A 17,849-nucleotide genomic window follows, 5' to 3' on the forward strand; every position below is an offset into this window, starting at 1 on the left:
ACTTTGGTCATGTGATCTGTGGTTCCAGAGTAAAGACATTGGCTAGAGAGTGGGGAAATATCAGCTTATGATGTAGGGAAGCATAAATTAATGGCTAAATAAGGCATAATTTCAAGGGAAGAGACAGGAGGGACAAACATCATTAGGTCACCTGCTAGCATTAGCTTGGGTGTTGATAATAGGGGAAAGTACATTAACTTAATAAATAACCAAAGAACAGCAATCTGCCATGTTGCCCATCTCATTCAGTTATACCAAACGGAGGCTAAAAGCTCAGATATCAAGGCATATACTACATACAATTTGAGAATGTCAGTTCTTTTATAAGATATCGCCTGCATTGGTTAACTTGAAAACAAACACTAGGAGAGATCAGCTAAAGCCAATACTCTTAATAATGCAGTACAATTAAAGGTATTATCTATTTATTACAGTACTGTGAAAACCATTAAGTTGTATTTTGTGAAAATGAATCCAGATTTAACTCTCCGAAGTCATTCGATTAATAAGGAGAGGTTTCACATTCTGATATTCTCTGATATTTTCCTTTCATCAGTAAAGTGCAGTTACAAGACAATAAAAAATATCTTCCACAGATTTTGCTGAAGATTTATAATTATTCTGAACCCAGCTAAATCTTGATTTGTTGGATGCAGCATAAATACAACAGCATACCAAAGCAGTCTTCATGTTGAAGACATCTGATATGCAATTGCTGCTTTGACATATTATTTATGGGTGGGTTAACACAAGACAAACTAAGGAAGATAAATAGGAGTATATATGCAGCATGGCAGTCTAAAACTGTACAGAACCATCCCTCTAATTAAGTGAGAATAAATGTGTTTTCATCTCACAGTGTACAGAGAACAAAGGAATAAACTTTGCCTTTCTAGCAAGAACTCAGCAGTCAGCTCTGTAAGACTGTGGATGTGAAGAAAATATCATAAAAAGGACACAAGCTGCATATATTGTGCTGTCATGGGACACCTTAAGACAGATGCAGAACAGAAAGGGGACACCCTCCGCGTACTGAAGTGTAAATGACTTGCTGTGAATTTGTTGATGTTCTTGTTTAACAAGAGGAATTTAAAATCTATTCCTAGATGCAGAATGAAGAAAATGTGCAGCATATTAAAAACGCAGTCAAAATTTACGCCTGCACATTTTTATGTGAATTATGTAAGGGATAACACTTTTTGCTCAGTGAGCAAAAATTGATTTGCTAATCAGAATCTGTGTTAGGATATCCAGTTAAGGACATATACAGCCCTCATAGCGTGCGTCTTTGATTCATGTGCTAATTGTGTGGGTCCTTTGGGGAATACAGCAAAGCAGCGGTGTACTTCCTGATTAATGCTAGTGAAGAGAGACACAGCGCTCGGTGAATAGCAGTTAGGCAACTAGTCCCAGCAGAGAATATGGTGCCATTATCTCCCCGCTGCATAGACAACCCATAAGGGCCTGTTGTGGCTGGCTGATCAGTGCTGTGGAAGCAGTGACTTGCAGAGAGCTGCAATCTTTGTCTGATTTGTTTTAAAGTGTATGGAGAAACTGGGACATTTTTACTTTCCTGATTTGTAAGTACTTGCTTTTGTTATATGCTGCATGCGGATATGTCTTGAACTGCATTTGATTTTCTGGGTGACTGCTCGCTGTTGAACAAGGTAGAAGATAAAGAGAAATCTGTTTATAAAGGTTTTCTTTTTCTGTGGCTTGTGTGTAGAGACATATAATTGATTCATTTAAGCAAATTCTCTGCAAGCACAGTATTACTGTGACTATTAAGGATGCTTTCTAGCTTTCTTAGAAGATAAGAAGATCAAAAATGCTGTTGTTATTTTCAGCCTCTTTAGTGATTCATTTTATCTATAAATTACGAGTCACCTAATATTAACTGTATGTATTCCAAAATATGCAAATGACTATACATAGCGTATTTAATGATTACTTGTTATAATCTACATTTCAGGGTATCTGTCCAGTTTTGTGTTGTACAATCAGTTAGTATTATATCACATTATTATGATATATATTCAGTGTGACACACACACACACACACACACACACACACACATTGCAAATGGTTTAGTAAAGTTGCATGCGTTGTAATTTTTAAGCTGTTATAGTATGATAGTCAGAAGGAAAGTTTGCATTGCATTTATTGTACTGAGTTCTTTGAACTAGATGAACATTTCAGTATTCTGAATTTTTATTCAGGAAGCATGTTTTATCAGAATGCTTGCCTTTTGTACAGAAAAGGTAGACTTTTAAGTGCGTTACTTTTGATTTTGTTTACACAGAATATGAAGTGGGCTTGACAAGGCTAACATCTGGTGTTGACTGTCTTTTGTAGTATTAACTCATTAAAGCTATCACACAGTAATTGTCAATGTAATTGTAAGCATACAGTATACTGAAAGACTGTTGTTGGAATTAATGCCTACAATATTTATAATGGCAAAGTCAGCTACGTAGTTATCTGTGAAATGAATTTCTAGCACATGTGTTTGCTGCTTTCTTCATTCTGTCACAAGGGGGCTGTTTGGTACTGTAGCTTAATAGATTCTCCTTACAATACTGGCTTCAGAGCTTGTGGACTTCGGTATAGTGTTCTAATGAAGGATAGTCTGAATCAATCTGGCACGTCTAAGAAACATATGCAAGTTTATCTTAAACTGTAGTGTATAATCCCAAGTGGTATCACCTGAGAATTGTAAAGGAACCATGATTCTGAAATAAAGAAAACAATGTGTCATTTCAAAATTGTACTATAGTGTTGCTGCTGTATGCAAGTAGCATGAACTTGCATAAAAATAATTGAAAATATTTGCTTAAAGATGGTGAAGAGATGTAATGATTTACCAGGTAGTATTAATTTTTAAGCACTTAGATGAAGGTATTCTCTATGCTGTGGATTGTAAGTGATCTCTTTCCAGAGGTGTTGGGCTCTTTCTTAAACAGATTGTATTCTCTGGTGTTTCAGAAAGGCATTATAAAGAATGCATTGTATCTAATCTCTTTATTTTATATTACCCGATAAATATGTCAGTGGAAACATCACCACTAATAATGAAATAGAGTACCATGATGGATTTAATACTGGTACAACCAGATGGTGTCAAAAATGAAACCTTCCTGCCATACTTTCAGAATCCATGTACCATTTACAAATTGCAGAAAATATTTCCACTTTTAAGATTTGTACATTAACAGAGATTCTGTATGTGATGGACTTCCATATTCTCTATAGAATATATGTATAAGGCCTGTACATTTTATCCCATTTTATCATGGTGGGACATGAAGCAGTAAAATGAGTAACAAAAACAAAAGCATGTGAAGTTGCATTGCTAGTCTATTATAATAAAATTAATTGTGAGCATATTTTAATAATCCTGCTTTGACTTATCTGAGTTTTGCACTGAAGATGCAAAAACATATGAGACTAGTATATTTTCAGCAAACTTGTTCCAGCTCATTCTGTGATCTTTTCAATTTAAGGCTTATTTATTAAAAGCAGTATGCTTCTAATAAGGAATTTGGTATACTTCACAATGACAAACTACTTTCAGATTGAGGAAATTAGTGTGAAAAACAGAAACTGAAAAAAAAATAACTCAGTGTTCCAATAGACATTAATAAACCATGGCTTTCTAAATCATGAAACTAAATACTATTTGCAATCAATGTGATAGGATTTCCAAAAATGCATTAGTTCAACTTTTGATTTGTCAGCAAATATGTCTTGTTTCTCATGTCTAAGAAAGTTAGGACAGTTAGTTAAAAGACCTTCCTCCAGAAGTTGAGTTTGATAACCAGTGACCAATTGATTCTTTCCTTGATTAATTGATTGATAACTTGTTTCAAAGACTGCCACGGCTATGTGGATCTGCCCCCGCTGTGAGTATAAGGTCTCTCAAAGCATGATTTGCTTGTAAGTAGCTTGCTATTATTATTACTGTTTTATTAAACTGCTTTTAGCTGCAACTTGGCATGTTGTCCCATCTTTTCATCTGAATTATGGTCTGCCTTCTAGTGTCAGAACCAGGATAAAGACCAATTACAATTTAAAGTCCATTCTTTATTGAAAATCTACCGTACTTTTGACATGATGAATATTGCCTTCTTCTGGTTTCCTGTTGTATGTTGTCTTTTGATTTGGCTTGTGAAGTTTGTTTATTACTGCTGCTACTGACAGCTTTCGTCGGAACCCTGAATATATGTAGTGCAAAAGAAAGTAAAGAATACATTTTTAAAAATTATTTTAATTGGATATGTCTTGTATATTGTCAGAGTAACCAAAGAGGCTTAACAAAGAGTTTGAAACTTAAAAGCTGAGAAATTTGAAAATATGAAATCAGTATTACATTCTGAATGCGCGCTCAGTGAGCTAATTTAAATCTCATTCATGTATGTAATACAAATTCATAAAAAAAACAACAATATATAGAAATCTGCTAAAATTAAATGTAGCAATTGACTGTCGCTTCTTGATGCAATAAATATCTATGCATTTTTCCAGCCCTTGTCATATGTAAAATAGTAATTCATCTGTCACTTTTATCCATTGATTTCACAGATTTACACTTCCAATTTGATTTCTTACACTCCTGGTTTTGCTACTTATCCATATCCGCTGGATATGTATTGCATAAGTCAGGGATTCTGTTGTACATTCAAACTATTTGCAAGTGAAATTAGTACAGTAAAGCTAGAAAAAAGTTTTTTTTCTGAGATTCTACAATATCTCTGGCAGGCATATCTGAAGGCAACTTATTTAAGCAGCATGATGGATAACACTGCAGAATTGTATCAAAAATATTTACCAGCCATGTAAATTAAGAGGCAATTTCTTAATGTCAGTTGTATAGACTGAGATAGTATTCACATCCTTTATTTTGTGAAAATTTGTTAGACTGCTGTAGGTAAGATAAGGACTAGTTAACTGTACGGAAATAACAGTTGAATGATAATGTGAGACTGGATGTCACTGCTTCATCTCTGTGAATGACTTTACACTGTCAGTAAACTATCTAAGTCAGATATACACTGACATTGCATCATAATCTGCAGGATGAATTGACTGAAGTCAGGTTTGTTCCAGACTGTACCCCATTCACGTGCAAATTTAGTAGCTGTGCTTCCTGGTATTTAATTTCCAACCCTCTCCTGAAGCTTACTCAGCACATTCACACATCCGGTGATGACATCATTAAAAAATACACCATTATTATTTATAAGCATCTTTGTTTGGAATAAATGTAATGTTGCTCTACAGTGTTGTATAGATTAGCTTAATCTGCAAGTCTAGTGGCTTTCACTGCTAGAGTAAACATCTCCTAAGTCAGTCTCCATCTCGCGATGAGCACTTTGATCGATCAACTGTATATTATCTTGTTTTTCTGTAATAATTTTCTCATTCACAGGTAGGGATCTTAACACCTTAAATATGAAAATGCTGCATTAATTTCTTTAATATACAAAAGTAAACAGCAGTGCCTGACACACTGCTCAAGTTTCTTGCCCTTGGTTTACTTTTCAACAATTAGGCGTATTCTGATGTTCTTCTTCTGTACTGGCAAGTGATGGAATATAAGAAATCAATTTAAATATAAACTAGAAATGCTATTTTCTGGTACATGCTTTATGCACAGAAGTACTTTTTTTTTTTTTTTTTTTTTTTTTTAAGAACATGACTTGAGGGTTTGAATCAATCTCTACTCGGTTACTTCTCACATGATATATTACATTAGTTGTTTATTTTCTTTATTTTTTTCCAATCCATATAAAATAATATCATACCTACTGGTATATATGCAAAGCCTTTCTATTTGCCTCTTTAAAACAACCCTATAGACAGATGACAGCATAGCAATAGAAGGTAGAACTAAATAGATATAAACACTGAAGAATAGTAAGTGACTTCAAAAATGACTTGCTGAGCTGTTTTTAACAGTATATGTATTAGACAAGTTGCAACAATGTATAAGGTTTTAGTCTACCACTTTAGGCTGTGGCTTCAAAATGGAACGGTGTAGTTATCAGGACACTACAATCTGGTGGGTGTGGCTTGTACACGAGAATTTTCAGCATCTACTAGAAGCAGGGACATTTTCAGCTGTATCTAAAGAATGACTATTAGACCTCTAGCTGAAAGGTTAGTAGGTTATGATGATTTGATAGCCTTTTTGAGTAACCATATTTGTGCAGAAAATAGATCAGGATTAGAGAATTCTGGAACTTGGTAAATAAGAAAAAACATGTTTAACCTCTTTAATGATGAATTTCTCCAGCACATATTCAAATGTATTTTACATCAAAACATATTTAATAGTTTCAAAGCTGAACTACTATAATAGATTTTATATATTAACCCTCTTCATGAATAATAATAAACATGCCTAACCCATAGTAAATAACTTGTGTGTTTAAGTTACAAGCAACGTGTACCTTAAGGACATAATCCTTGGCAGTGGCTGAGGGAGTGAATCTAGAAGGAGGAGAGATGGGACAATAGTTTCACCAGAGAAGTGGGACACAAACTTGTGTCTGGAATGTCAGCAATGTCTTTCAGATATGAGTGGGAGGCACCATTATGGAAAAAATCAGAGCAGTGTTGTGAATTATTTCATAAGTTTTCCAATATAACTGAAGAAAGGCTTGTAGTCCTCCTTTGCCTTATTTGCTATTTGTATATGTAAAACACATTCTTAACATGTCATTCTTTTGTAACTGATGGCAAACTTTTCTGCACCGAAGGATGCAGCTTGCATGTGGGTTAAAGCTGTGGTAGCAGCAATACCCATAATCCTGTATGTTTACAAGTCTGTCACCACAGGCTTGTCTTAACCTTTGTCTGGTTGTACCATTCAGGGCACACCCACTACACTGATATCTGTATGACATCAGCAAGTGCAAGCTTTAGGACCCATTTTGTCTAAGGAATGTGCCTTGCATGAGACAATGTCAACCATAACTTTTTTTAAAGAAACAGTGCTGACTATTAAATCCAGAGGCACTTTGGGTAGGAAAGAATATACTACACTTGCTATATGACAGCCCCACAACTTTTCTTTACATCTATAGTAGGTCCCCACTTCAGTCACAGTCCTCCAGCATGTTCAGATACAGTTAAACCCATGTACAAGGATTCAAGATCTGTCATGTATAAATATGACAACACTTCTCACCAATAAAAAAGGAAATAAGGCAAATCATCTCTTCCTTCATTTATATTGAGTTGACAGTAGTCAAATGTAGATGAAGAAAATTTTCTAAAATAAGTTTCAGAAAAAAAGGATGGCATTAAAATGGGAAATACTAAGATTGTAAAAATTAGAGAATTAAACATGGGGAAAAATAAAGACATCTGCTTGACAGGGAAAAATTAATCAGACATATTTTTTAGGCTGACTATACTGTCGAATTAAAGAAAGTATTACTGCAATAATTGACAGCGGAGAACAATAAGCATGTTCTCTGTAGTATGGAGAAAGGACAGAGAACAAATTAAGTGATAGCATAAGAAAATAATTAGTTCTTCACTGAAAATAATCAGTAAGAATGTGCATGTTGAACAAGTTGTTTGATTACTGGCAGGGGGAAAAAAATTCTGCTGCAGTAATGGAGAGCATTAATTGGTTTAAAGTCATGAGTAGGTGGATGTAGGCTCTATCACTGCTAACAGAAATTGGAATGAAAATGCACAATTAAATAAAAAAAAGATATATCTGATGTTGGTGAGGCATGCGGACGCCATTACTGTATCAGCACATAGGTGGTAGTAGATAGAGATGTATTAGCATGTATAAACCTTTTTATTTACAGTAGGCATTCTAGTAGCCTAAGGTAGGTATGATACTCTCACAATGGGATGTGAGTAACTTAATTAAGGTTACAGAAATATTAAGAATAAATACATTTTCCTATATACTAAGGAAAAAAGCAATATTTGACTATTTTCCACAGTCAGTCTCCTAGGTAATCCATCTAAACTTGCCGGGATCAATATTAGCTAGATGTCATGATTCTTTATCAATGTATATGATAGATTTTGGAGCAGAAATGAAACTTGGCATTTCTGTATCTTTCATAGTAACCCAGAAAATGTAAGAATTTGTATTAAGATATGAAAGTCAAACTCTAAGTCAAAAAATGAGCTACTTGGTGGTTCAGTAGTTTATTTATTTGCTGCCAAATTTATGTTTAATAGCTAGGTAAGTGAACGAGTGACTCAGCCTTAGCAGCAATGACCTGAGCTCAGGGAACACAGTTTATGAAGTTAAGTACTCATAATGTAAGCACAATAATAACATATTCAGATAAAATAAGTAAGGTGCAAGAGTGGTGAATACAAAAAAATCAAATCACTGTATGATATTTTTTAATACAAAACATTGCACCATTGTGTGCATATCAAAACTGACCATTATGGCACAGAAAATTTGACAGGCAGTAAATCATACTATTTACAGCAAAGGTTGAAAAATTTAAAATAGGCCATTCAGGAGTTCGACCTAAGTGATATTTCTTAACCATTATCACCAAACACTTGCTTATACCAGTCTGAATAACTTATTCCTTCATCTTACTGAGAAAAAGTTTCACAAATTATTGATTTATAACTTTACTGGAAATCTATTTCAAAGAGGTTAGGGAAATTCTTCATAGGTTCATAGGTTCATAGGTAGGTACTAGGCTATTGGCCCTAGGGCCTATATAAGCCTAGCCAAAAAGGTACCCTGGCTTTCACCACCCAAGAAAATTATTTTCCTGTGCTTCTGTCAAGCAGAGCCACAGAAGTGATCCCCGGGTGAATTTCCTATTTCCCATCCAATCATCAAGATTTTTCATGTAGAGTGCTAATGAGGAGCTTTGTTTGATCTAGATAGGTAGTTTGTTCCAGAGTATGTGAAGTCTCTGGGACAGGAATCTATCCCTCCAGCATGTTCTGTTTATTGTGTTGACAAGATTTAGATCCCTAGAGCATGTAGCTCAGAAGGATTGGGATTTCTTTAAGTGGAGCATGTCCAACAGCTCTGGGTTTGACATAGCTTTGTATGTTAGGCAGAGATCACCTCTGAGTAGGCAATAGGCGACGGAGTAAAGCTGGACTGTTTTGAGACGGTCTGCATAAGGCATCTGTTTGAAGCTGGTAATCCTCTTTGTGAGGTATTTCTGCGGCCTTTCCAGTTGTTGTAGATGTCTTGTGAGGTACATACCAAAAGGGGCATTGTACTCTATAATGGGTCTAATGAGTGATGAGTAGAGAGGAACAATTACCGCTTTTTTTTCTGGATGAGAAACCTTTTGTGATGAGGTGTGCCACATAGAAGGATTTCCTGACTACTGTGGTGATGTGATTATCAAAGGAGAGACTACTGTCCACCTGTGTCCCAAGGTCTCTTATCACACTTTCGGTTTTACGTAGACTACCGCTTATGTGGTAGTTCATGGGTACAGGGTTTTTACCAAAAGGGATGACAATGCACTTTTGGCATTGAGCTTGAGGCCATGGCTTTGACACCAGGCATCTGTCTCAGTGAGGCCCTATTGTAGGATGTCCACATCATTAGGAGTTTTGATTATGGCTTGTAATTTGCAGTCATTTGTGAACTTCATTAGCTAAAGACCTTCTGTGTTAGCCTGTACTTCAGAAAAGTAGATACCAAACAGGAGAGGACCCAGGACTGAACCCTGTGGTACTCCACTTGTCACTGGTCTGAAGTCAGATTTGGAGTCAGCTACTTTCACAGTGTGGGTTCTGTCATTGAGCCAGTTGGCAACCCATCTTGTGACATAAGGATTTATACCTAGTTTAGTGAGTTTATCTATAATTCTAGAGTGGGTGATGGTGTCAAAAGCCTTGACAAGATCTAGATAGGCTGTGTGATCCACCTTAACCTCATCTACGGTTTTAGTGACTGCTTCAAAGAAGCCTATCAGGTTTAGGAGACATGATCTGCCTTTTACAAACCCGAACTGGGTGGGGTCAGAGTTTGGAGATTACCAATGCCTTTGTTAATAAGTTCCATGATAATACGTTCCATGGCCTTGCAGACCAGGCTCGTCAGGCTAATGGGGCAGTAGTTCCCAGGGTCCTTGGTAGATCCTCCTTTGTGGAGTGGGATAGCCATCACTGTGTGCCATTCAGTGGGCACAAAGCCTGAGGTAAGGCTGTGATTGAACATGGTACTTAGGTGGGGGTGCCAGTTCGTTCTGTAGTCATGTAGAACACAGCCTGGTATGTTGTTAGGTCTCATGAATGCTGTGTTCTTGGCTTTGGAGAGTGTGGTTTTTACCTGTGCACCCGTGATTACAGGAACTTTGCATTCATCAGGTATAGAGATGGGCCTTTTAGGGGGTGAGAGGGGGGTAAGGTTAGCACTGAACCTATCTGCCAGGATGTTGGCAATATCAGTTGGGTCTGTATATTTGGTGCCATCGTGCTGTAACTCAGAGCAGATCTGAGTGTTGCCATTGAGATTTTTGACATAATTATAGAATGCTTTGTGGTTTTCTTTAGAGGCTATTTTGTTTTTATAACTAGCTTTGGAGGATTTATGAGGGATCACAGCTTCTTGCTGAGGCTGACCAGAGTGTCCCCCCAATCATTGGATTATAGTCCTTTTTTGTAGTAGTTTCTTTCTTCTGTTGTAGAGTTTGTTTATGGCAGGGGACCACCAGATCAGCTTTCTTTTTTTGGAGGATAGCATCTTGGTTCTGTTAGGGATAGCATGATCTATGCACTTGTGTAAGTGCTTATAAAGTGCATTTGTGTAGGATTCAGCAGTCATACCTCTATTGTCCATCTGCATGGGTGTTGTGAAGTTTACCACTTCTGTCATAAGAAGCGTGAAGTTGGCTTTGGAGAAATTTTTTATGGTGGTTTCCCTAATGGGGTTGAGGTGGGGGCGAGATGTGGAAGTCTAGGATGATTAGCTTGTGGTCAGATCTGACCAACGAGGAATTGACCTCTGGTATTGAACACCGGTCGCCCATGATGGTAATGACCAGGTCTAGGATATTGCTGCCTCTGGTGGGGGTGTGGATAAGTTGATCCAAGGCATTGGAATTTATGAATGAAGTTGAGCAAAAGAGTTGGTACATGAGTAGTTTTCACAGTTAATGGTGGGGTAGTTGAAATTGCCCATTATTAGGGTGTTAGGTTGTACCCTAATATTTTCCAGTGTATCAAAAAATGAGGAGTGGGAGTCCTGGGGCATGGTGGGGGATCTCTAGCAAGCTAAAATTTGGATTTCAGTCTTGCCCAGAGTTAGTTTCACTTGGATAATCTCGGATGCATTATGCTGAGAAACTAGCCTGGAGGTGTGGATACCCTTAATGAATATGGACATGCCGCTGCCTTTAATGTTTCGGTCCAGGTTAGGTGGCTGAAAGGTGTGGTATGAATTGTAGCCTGATAATGCAGGGGTGCTCTCAGGAGCCTTGAACTAGGGCTCTGTCACTGCACAGATGTCAATGTCCTCCATTTTAATGTGTGCCTCAAGTGAGTGCATTTTGAGGTTTAGACTTCTAGCATTGAGCATCATTACCTTCAAATTTTGCTTGCTTGTACCTGTTACAGTGGTGAATTTGTCATTGGAACCTTGCCTAAAAAGGTGCTATAGGAGTGGCAAGATCCTTAGTCAGTATCTGGAATTCCAAGGGTGACAGGTGCAGGCCATCTCTGACAAAGCATCATGATCTGTCAATCATGTCATCCCAGGCAGACAGATACTAGATCCCCTTAGAATGACACCAGAAGTTTAGGTAATTGTTGAAGTCAATCATTTTGTCCTTGTACTGTGGTATAATTCTGGGTGATGGCAGGATGCTACTCAGGGCTTGGGTCATACCTGCCTGGGCTACAAGATCAGAGAACTCCTCCATGTCTCTTTTCATGTAGTCCAGGGAGGTATGTCTCAGGTCCTTCACACCAACATGGACAATAACAGAGTCATATTTGTACTTGTTGTGGAGTAACCTGAGTGCGTGCATTATGTGGTGGATCCTGGCACCCGACAGGCAGCTGACAGTAACTTTCTCCTTGTTTAGCGTGGTGAGTGGAACATCAGTGAGCCTCACTATAGAGTCACCTATGACTAGTGTGTTTGGTACATTGTTTTGCCGTATGCGCTGTGGTTGAGTGGCACACTGAGTCTGTGGGCTATGTGTCATTTGGGTTGTGTTGGGGGTGGAGGTTGCTTGCGTTTCTGCTTTGGAGATCTCATTTGCTTGAGCAGATTTTTATTGAGAGCCTCCATGAATGTAGGTGTGTGTTTTGTGTTTCTATGTGTGTTTTGGTGGTGTAGGTTTTGAGGGACTATGTGATGAGTATGGTGTAGTGCAAGTGTTTACCCTCTCTGCTTGACTATCTAGTCCAGTCATGGGTGAAGAGAGCTTTGCTGACAGTTTGGCTATATAAGTTCATCTCTCACAGGATGCAGTGTTGAGTGGTAGGAGGAGAGGGTTGTCTGTGTACATGAGGCAATTGCTGCATTGCCCCAAGAAGCCCAGATTCATCAGGTAGACAGGAGAAAACACCGGGAGCTGACCCATAGACATGCCTGGATAGGGGCTTATTTATTAAGTACTAAAAATTGTTTTCCTCTAGACAAGCGAGGAAAGTTGAGTGCTGTAGTAATTTGTGGCTTATTTAGTGCTTACAACGAGTTCTGATCAAGTGCTGAGCTTAAATAAACAGATTTTAGGGCTAAAACTAAAAAAACTGGCTCGTTCTTAGGGATAATTTGAAGAACAGACTTTATGGTGTCAGGAATATTTTAACCCTAGCTAAGCGGTGATGCATAAAGTGTAGAAGTGAGAAGTTTTTTTTTCAACTATTGTGAGGCAAAAATAAGGTCTAGTTAAGAACAGATTTTTTTCTAAGGTGTATGGTTATTTTCTAATGTTTAGCTTGGTTCTGAGAGGATGACAAATACTTTGTTCAGAACTTTAAATGTTAACATATTGAGGATTATGTGGCTTTGCAGTGAATATTAAGACAGTAAACTCTATTGATTACAGCATGGAGGTGCATCTGCTAGAAAGGCAAAGTGAAATGTTTTGTTTGCTACTGTTTCTAACATATGAAAGTCTGTTCCTGATTGCAGGACTAAAATCTGAAAAATGTGGCTATAAGTACATTTTTTGCTAGATAATTTTTGGTTTAGGAAGAGGGTAGGTGTAATAGTTTGTAGCACAATTTAGGTTTTAATTATATCTTTTTAGTTACAGATTTTTAGTTTGTATCTCTCACTTACAGTGTTAGTGTCACATATTCCATCCTGAGTTTCATCTACTGTCTTTGTGGAGCTGGCATGCTATCCTGGTGTTTACTCTCACGATATATGCATGGCTTTTCTATGGATACTCAAGCCTCCATCCCCTCAGAAACTTGCAGATGTCCAGCTCCACCTTTTAATATATATCAATTATTTTCCTTCTCACCCAACTCAGTCACTTTTACACTATTTGGCCAGGTTGGCAGGGTTTCTAAGGGGGTTTCTAAGGGGTACTCCCCAGTAACCTCTCCTGGCCACTTTCGGCAAGTCGCGCTAATTCAGTGGAAGGCTTAACCAAGCTGAATGCTCTAAACAGATCTGGACTTGAATAATAGAAAGAACAAGGTACTCCCCAGTAACCTCTCCTGGCCACTTTCGGCAAGTCGCGCTAATTCAGTGGAAGGCTTAACCAAGCTGAATGCTCTAAACAGATCTGGACTTGAATAATAGAAAGAACAAGGTACTCCCCAGTAACCTCTCCTGGCCACTTTCAGCAAGTTGCGCTAATTCAGTGGAAGGCTTAACCAAGCTGAATGCTCTAAACAGATCTAGACTTGAATAATAGAAAGAACAAGGTACTCCCCAGGAACCTCTCCTGGCCACTTTCGGCAAGTTGCGCTAATTCAGTAGAAGGCTTAACCAAGCTGAATGCTCTAAACAGATCTGGACTTGAATAATAGAAAGAACAAGGTACTCCCCAGTAACCTCTCCTGGCTACTTTTGGCAAGTCGCGCTAATTCAGTGGAAGGCTTAACCAAGCTGAATGCTCTAAACAGATCTGGACTTGAATAATAGAAAGAACAAGGTTAATTTCCGCATATATCGGACTGTGAAATGTTTAATAGTGCATCCCCTACTCAGCTCGCGTACTAGATCTTTACACAGCAGTAAGCCAGCTAATCCAAAGCTACAATATTATATGGACCCAGAAAATTTTGCTAAGAATTGGAGTTATCTCTAAAATACAAAAGGAAAGTGCTTTTACGTGTTATCTTTACCTGCTAAACCCTGTAACAAGTACACAAATTTACCCACTGTATTACCTGTCCTTGGATAGTGTTGAGCGGAATTAACCCCGCTCCGCTCGGGCTCGCCCCACGTTCCGCCCTGCCCCCATATCCCACCCGCCCCCAGCACCCCTACTTTTATACTTATCTAACCACACCCCCTCCATTACCTCTGGCCATACAAATCGCTCTGACTTTCGTCCCATCCCCCCTCTCCCTACACAAATACCACTCCAACCACTTATACTTATCTTAAACCACTTATTTGCAACTTAGCATTATGAAGTCATCCATACACTTGAATATAAAGCCAGCCCTAACAACCGCATCTCTTATCCTGCCATTTTTTAATTACCTTATATCTATTAACTAAATATGAGGACCAGCCATACTCAGGATTTCATTATCCCAAGTACCAAACTAGTACTCTCTTAACCCCACCTAACACAATTCACTCTACCCACTATCTAACAAACAAAACACTGTTTACCAAGTGCCACTACTCCTACAAACCCAACAAAACTCACCCCAAATCTAAACACACTAGAAAGCTGTTACTCAAACTCAGGAAACTAATAGAGCACATAAGAAAAAATATTATGAAAGATGGTGACATCCACCCAAACCCAGGCCCCCCACCAATTACAAACTCTAACAGCCCATCCCATTTTCTTAGATTACCCGGCTCCCTCCTATTTTGCCACCTAAATATAAGAAGCCTAAACAATAAAATACATAACCTACATGCTCTTTTAGCAACCTACCTCCCTGACATTATGTGCCTGACAGAAACATGGCTTAAACCAGGGACCAAAGACAATGAAATCATTCCACCTGGCTATAACATATATAGGACCAACCGCCCCAAAAAAAAGGGTGGTGGTACTGCCGTGCTCTTTAAAAGCACACTCAACGTCATTTTAAACCCCATTCAACCACCCCAGATCTCTAACATAGAGATAACTGCCCTAAAACTACAACTTCATAAGGCAAAAAGTATAAACATAATTGTGATTTATATCCCCCCTGGGAACAACTCTGACACACTTGAGAACATACTTAACTGGCTAGCTAACAATTATCCCCAAGAAACCATAATTATGGGCGATGTCAACATTGACTGGAATCTATGTTCCTCAGAGTCTGACCCCACCCATATTAATCTCCATGGTTTCTCACAGACCATAACCACCCCCACCAGAATTGGAAACACCAAACAAAAAGAGAGCATCCTAGACTGGATACTCATTAACAACCAACCCCAAATGTACATTTCCGGGACCCTCCCAAATGATCTTAGCGATCACCTCATCACCTATATAAGGAAAAGTAAAGCAGGAAGTTGCAAACTGCCCGTGTACAGGTCAGTCAGGAGCACCAAATATTTTGACCCAATTAAATTCCAAATTGAGCTGCAGTCCTGTAACTGGTCAATTCTTAAGCACTTCCCCCTAGAGGATGCAGTAACAAATTTTAACTCCACGTTTCTAAATATACTTGAACTGCATGCCCCCAAACGATTAATCAAAACCAAAGCTCAAATAGCACCTTGGCTAACAAAAGACACCATATCCAAAATTAAATTTAGAAATAAAGCATGGGATAAATGGCGTGCTTCCAAGTCACCCTGAGACCGCATCTACTTCCAACAACTAAGGAATGAAACAAAAAAAAACATTTCACTTGACAAAAAGAACTATTACTGTCAACTACAACATAAACACCAAAAAAACCCCCAAAAGTTTTGGGCTGGTCTAAATAATCTTCTATATCCAGGCAAGTCCTCCACTCCTACCCCAGCAGACCTAAGTGATAAAAACCCAGAAGAAGTGGCCAATACCTTCAACACTTTCTTCATAGATATTATCAAATCCTTAGCTAACCAACAAACTACCACCTACTCCTATGTTCCTACAACAGGTTCCATCCCGAAGACTATGTCCTACCCACATCCTATATTCGATCCTTACTGAAGAAATTAAAACCAATCACCCTTTCTGTAGACCTCTTTTCAGCTGACTATTTACAAAAAGCTGCAGATGTCATAGCCTATCCCATCTCAATATTAATTAATCGTACCATAACAGAATCTGTAATCCCCTCTATATGGAATATCTCCTATGTAATCCCTCTCCACAAAGGTGGCCCATCCACTGACCTGTCAAATTATAGGCCAATAGCCATATTATCGCCACTGGCCAAAATCATGGAAAAATGTATTCACAAACAACTTGTACACTACCTCACCCATAATAATCTTCTATCTAGTTCACAATATGGTTTCAGGCCCAAGCATAGTACCACTACTGCCCTACTCTCCTTCACTGACACTATAAACCATAACCGGAACAACAAAAAAATTTCGTCAGCACTCTTTTTGGACCTATCAAAGGCCTTTGATATTGTCAACCACCAATTACTGCAAGATACCCTAAAAACTTTCTACCTAGATAATAAAGTCTTGGATTGGTTTCATGCCTATCTCTCTAATAGGCAACAAGCTGTTCTCTGGCATAATAAGCTCTCCAGCCTCTTACCCAACACCATAGAGGTCCCCCAAGGTTCTATACTGGGACCTCTTCTCTTTTCCATTTTTATTAATGATCTCTACAAAGTCATCCCCGAGACCTCTTGTATTCAATATGCAGATGACTCAACATTAATCTGCTCAGACAAATTGCCAGTTAATCTACTTTCCAAAACCCAAGCCTGTTTCACTGCAGTTGAAAACTGGCTGTTAGGACGCAAATTGATTCTCAACCCAAAAAAAAACAAACTTCTACTCTTCCACCCTACTCATAAAACTACTCCCATACCCTTTACAGTACAATCCAATAATGGGACTACTCTCTCCCCCGACTCCCACACCAAACTACTAGGCGTTACCATAGATAATAAACTTAGATTTGACGTACACATCAATCAAACTATTAAAACTGTAAATAAGAAACTAGGGTCCCTATATAGAATAAAATCCTTTCTGTCTCCCATGGCAAAAGTGGCCATTGCCCGCTCACATCTTCTATCTACCCTCTTATATGCTTCCCCTATACTCACTAACCTTAACAAAACTGAACTGAATAAACTCTCATGTTGCTACAATCATATTGCCAGATTTGCTACTGGCATGCCCTATAAAACCCACCACTGTACCAACCTACATAACCTAGGTTGGATAGAACTACCAAACATACTCCAGCAAAACCAACTAATAGTAGCATTTAAAATTCTCAATCAACCTGACAACATCCCTGCACTGAATGAGTTAATCACCCCCTATTCAAACCTAAATAGTCTGCGCTCAGCAAACAGGTTACTTGTACAAACAGTCAAATCCCAAAACTTAGGGGGCGACTCTCTGTTTTCCAGTGCCATCGGTAAAATATGGAACTCCCTTCCTCCTCAACTCACCAATATCACCTCCAAAAATACATTTAATAAAGGCCTTTTCTCCCACTTTACATCCCATTGGCTCTGCCAATGCTCAACACCAGACTAACCCCCACTTTCTGAATTTCTTTACCAATAATGGACCACCTAATATATAATATAG

General features: G+C 38.3%; 1 protein-coding gene across 2 annotated transcripts in view; it reads left to right on the forward strand.

Moving 5' to 3' along the window:
• The first annotated feature begins 764 nt into the window (after positions 1 to 764).
• Positions 765 to 17,849, forward strand: part of CNTN4 (contactin 4) — a 3,809,844-nt gene continuing 3,792,759 nt past the window's right edge. For both annotated transcript variants that reach the window (XM_044078010.1, XM_044078011.1), the window contains exon 1: positions 765 to 1,580. The gene's annotated coding sequence lies outside the window, so the exon portion shown is untranslated. The remainder of the gene's footprint in view (positions 1,581 to 17,849) is intronic.

Source organism: Protopterus annectens, chromosome 7.part0 (assembly GCF_019279795.1).
Source record: "Protopterus annectens isolate FY-2018-M chromosome 7.part0, PAN1.0, whole genome shotgun sequence".
Classification (NCBI taxonomy): Eukaryota; Metazoa; Chordata; order Ceratodontiformes; family Protopteridae; genus Protopterus; species Protopterus annectens.